Here is a 4,347-nt window from a genome sequence, read left to right on the forward strand (position 1 = left end):
TCTGTCTCTCTCTGTCTCTCTCTGTTCTCTCTCTGTCTCTCTCTGTATCTCTCTGTCTCTCTCAGTCTCTCTCTCTGTCTCTGTCTCTCTCTGTATCTTTCTTTGTCTATGTCTCTCTGTCTCTCTCAGTCTCTATCGCTCTGTCTCTGTCTCTCTCTGTCTCTCTCTCTGTCTCTCTCAGTCTCGCTCACTCTGTCTCTGTCTCGCTCTGTCTCTCTCTTTGTCTCTGTCTCAATCTGTCTCTCTCTGTGTCTCTCTCTGTCTCTCTCTATCTCTGTAACTGTCTCTTTTTGACTCTCTCTGTCTCTCTCCCTTTGACTGTTTTCTGTCTCTCTCTGTCTCTCTCTCTGTCTCTCTCTGTCTCTCTCTGTCTCTCTCTGTCTCTCTCTGATTCTCTCTGTCTCTCTCAGTCTCTCTCTGTGTCTCTCTCTGTCTCTCTCTGTATCTCTCTGTCTCTCTCTGTCTATCTCACTCTGTCTCTGTCTTTCTCTGTCTACCTCTTTGTCTCTGTTTTCTCTGTCTCTCTCTCTGTCTATCTCAGTCTCTCTCACTTTGTCTCTGTCTCTCTGTCTCTCAGTCTCTCTCACTCTGTCTCTGTCTCTCTCTGTCTCTCTCTTTGTCTCTGTCTCTCTCTGTCTCTCTCTGTGTTTCTCTCTGTCTCTCTCTATCTCTCGCTCTGTCTCTCTCTTGGTCTCTCTGGCTCTCTGTCTCTCTCTGTGTCTCTCTCTGTCTCTCTCTGTCTCTCTCTGTCTCTCTGTCTCTCTCTGTCTCTCTCTGTCTCTCTCTGTGTCTCTATCTGTCTCTCTCTGTATCTCTCTGTCTCTCTCTGTCTCTCTCTCTGTCTCTATCTCTGTCTCTCTCTGTCTCTCTCTGTATCTCTCTGTCTCTCTCTCTCTATCTCACTCTGTCTCTGTCTCTCTCTGTCTCTCTCTTTGTCTCTGTTTTCTCATTCTCTCTCTGTCTATCTCAGTCTCTCTCACTTTGTCTCTGTCTCTCTGTCTCTCAGACTCTCTCACTCTGTCTCTGTCTCTCTCTGTCTCTCTCTGTCTCTCTCTGTCTCTCTCTGTCTCTCTCTGTCTCTCTCTGTCTCTCTCTATCTCTCTCTCTGTCTCTCTCTGTCTCTATCTCTGTCTCTCTCTGTCTCTCTATGTCTCTCTCTGTCTCTCTCAGTCTCTCTCTGTGTCTCTCTCTGTCTATCTCTGTATCTCTCTGTGTCTCTCTGTCTGTCTCTTTGTATCTGTCTCTCTCTGTCTCTCTCTCTGTCTCTCTCAGTCTCTCTCAATCTTTCTCTGTTTCTCTCTGTCTCTCTCTCAGTCTCTCTCACTCTGTCTCTGTCTCTCTCTGTCTCTCTCTTTGTCTCTGTCTCTCTCTGTGTCTTTCTTTGTCTCTCTCTATCTCTCTTTGTCTCTTTCTGTCTCTCTCTGTCTCTCTTCCTAAGTCTGTTTTCTTTCTGTCTCTTTCTCTCTCTCTGTCTCTCTCTGTATCTCTCTCTGTCTCTCTCAGGCTATCTCACTCTGGTCTGTCTCTCTCTGTTTCTCTATGTGTTTCTCTCTGTCTCTCTCTGTATCTCTCTGTCTCTCTCTGTCTCTCTATCTGTCTTTATCTCTGTCTCACTCTGTCTCTCTCTGTGTCTCTCTCTTTCTCTCTCAGTCTATCTCAGTCTGTCTCTGTCTCTCTTTGTCTCTCTCTTTTTCACTGTCTCTCTCTGTCCCTCTCTGTCTCTCTCTGTGTCTCTATCTCCGTATCTCTCTGTCTCACTCTGTCTCTCTCTGTGTCTCTCTTTGTCTCTCTCAGTCTCTCTCACTCTGTCTCTGTTTCTCTCTGTCTCTCTCTCTCTCTCTCATTCTCTCTCACTATTTCTCTGTCTCTCTCTTTGTCTCTGTCTTTTGTCTGTTAGTTTCTGTGTCTCTCTCTGTCTCTCTCTATCTCTCTATCTGTCTCTTTCTGTCTCTCTCTCTTTGTCGGTTTCTTTCTCTCTCTGTCTCTCTCTGTCTCTCTCTGTCTCTCTCTGTTTCTCACTCTCTCTCTCTGTCTCTATCTCTGTCTCTATCTCTGTCTCTCTCTATCTCTCTCTGTCTCTCTCTGTCTCTATCTCTGTCTCTCTCTGTCTCTCTCTGTGTCTCTCTCTTTCTCTCTCTGTCTATCTCACTCCGCCTCTGTCTCTCTCTGTCTCTCTCTTTGTCTCTGTCTCTCTCTGTCTCTCTCTGTCTCTCTCTCTGTCTATCTCAGTCTCTCTCACTTTGACTCTGTCTCTCTCTGTCCCTCTCTCTGTATCTCTCAGTCTATCTCACTCTGTTCTGTCTCTCTCTGTCTCTCTCGTTATCTCTGTTTCTCTCTCTGTCTCTCTCTGTCTCTCTCTGTCTCACTCTGTCTTTCGCTGTGTCTTTCTTTGTCTCTCTCTATCTCTCTCTCTGTCTCTTTCTTTCTCTCTCTGTCTCTCTCTCTTTGTCTGTTTTCTTTCTGTCTTTTTCTCTCTCTCTGTCTCTCTCTGTATCTCTCTGTCTCTCTCTGTTTCTCTCTGTGTCTCTATCTCCGTATCTCTCTGTCTCACTCTGTCTCTCTCTGTGTCTCTCTTTGTCTCTCTCAGTCTCTCTCACTCTGTCTCAGTTTCTCTCTGTCTCTCTCATTCTCTCTCACTCTTTCTCTGTCTCTCTCTTTGTCTCTGTCTTTTGTCTGTTACTTTCTGTGTCTCTCTCTGTCTCTCTCTATCTCTATCTGTCTCTTTCTGTCTCTCTCTCTTTGTCGGTTTCTTTCTCTCTCTGTCTCTCTCTGTATCTCACTGTCTCTCTCTCTGTCTCTCTCTCTGTCTCTATCTCTGTCTCTCTCTGTCTATCTCTGTCTCTCTCTGTCTCTATCTCTGTCTCTCTCTGTCTCTCTCTGTGTCTCTCTCTTTCTCTCTCTGTCTATCTCACTCCGTCTCTGTCTCTCTCTGTCTCTCTCTTTGTCTCTGTCTCTCTCTGTCTCTCTCTCTGTCTATCTCAGTCTCTCTCACTTTGTCTCTGTCTCTCTCTCAGACTCTCTCAGTCTCTCACTGTCTCTGTCTCTATCTCTGTCTCTCTCTGTCTCTCTCGGTCTCTCTCTGTCTCTCTCTGTCTCTCTCTGTCCCTATCTCTGTCTCTCTCTGTCTCTCTCTGTGTCTCTCTCTGTCTCTCTCAGTCTATCTCACTCTGTCTCTGTCTCTCTCTGTCTCTCTCTTTGTCTCTGTCTCTCTCTGTCTCTCTCTGTGTCTCTCTCTGTCTCTCTCTATCTCTCTCTCTGTCTCTTTCTGTCTCTCTCTGTTTCTCTCCCTTTGTCTGTTTTCTGTCTCTCTCTGTCTCTCTTTCTGTCTCTCTCTCTGTATCACTCTGTCTCTCTCTGTCTCTCTCTGTGTCTCTCTCTGCCTCTCTCTGTCTCTATCTCTGTCTCTCTCTGTCTCTCTCTGTCTCTCTCTGTGTCTCTCTCTGTCTCTCTCAGTCTATCTCACTCTATCTCTGTCTCTGTCTGTCTCTCTCTTTGTCTCTGTCTCTCTCTGTCTCTCTGTCTATCTCAGTCTCTCTCACTTTGTCTCTATCTCTCTCTATCTCTCTCTGTATCTCTCTGTCTCTCTCTTTGTCTCTGTCTATCTCTTTGTCTCTCTCTGTGTCTCTCTCTGACTCTCTCTATCTCTCTCTCTGTCTCTTTCTGTCTCTCTCTGTCTCTCTCTGTATCTATCTGTCTCTTTTTGTCTTTCTCTCTGTCTCTATCTTTGTCTCTCTCTGTCTCTCTCTGTCTCTGTCTCTCTCTGTCTCTCTCTGTCTCTCTCTGTTCTCTCTCTGTCTCTCTCTGTATCTCTCTGTCTCTCTCAGTCTCTCTCTCTGTCTCTGTCTCTCTCTGTATCTTTCTTTGTCTATGTCTCTCTGTCTCTCTCAGTCTCTATCGCTCTGTCTCTGTCTCTCTCTGTCTCTCTCTCTGTCTCTCTCAGTCTCGCTCACTCTGTCTCTGTCTCGCTCTGTCTCTCTCTTTGTCTCTGTCTCAATCTGTCTCTCTCTGTGTCTCTCTCTGTCTCTCTCTATCTCTGTAACTGTCTCTTTTTGACTCTCTCTGTCTCTCTCCCTTTGACTGTTTTCTGTCTCTCTCTGTCTCTCTCTCTGTCTCTCTCTGTCTCTCTCTGTCTCTCTCTGTCTCTCTCTGATTCTCTCTGTCTCTCTCAGTCTCTCTCTGTGTCTCTCTCTGTCTCTCTCTGTATCTCTCTGTCTCTCTCTGTCTATCTCACTCTGTCTCTGTCTTTCTCTGTCTACCTCTTTGTCTCTGTTTTCTCTGTCTCTCTCTCTGTCTATCTCAGTCTCTCTCACTTTGTCTCTGTCTCTCTGTCTCTCAGTCTCTCTCACT

Source organism: Mus caroli, unplaced genomic scaffold (genome assembly GCF_978045245.1).
Source record: "Mus caroli unplaced genomic scaffold, Mus_caroli_1 scaffold_82, whole genome shotgun sequence".
In the NCBI taxonomy this organism is placed as follows: Eukaryota; Metazoa; Chordata; class Mammalia; order Rodentia; family Muridae; genus Mus; species Mus caroli.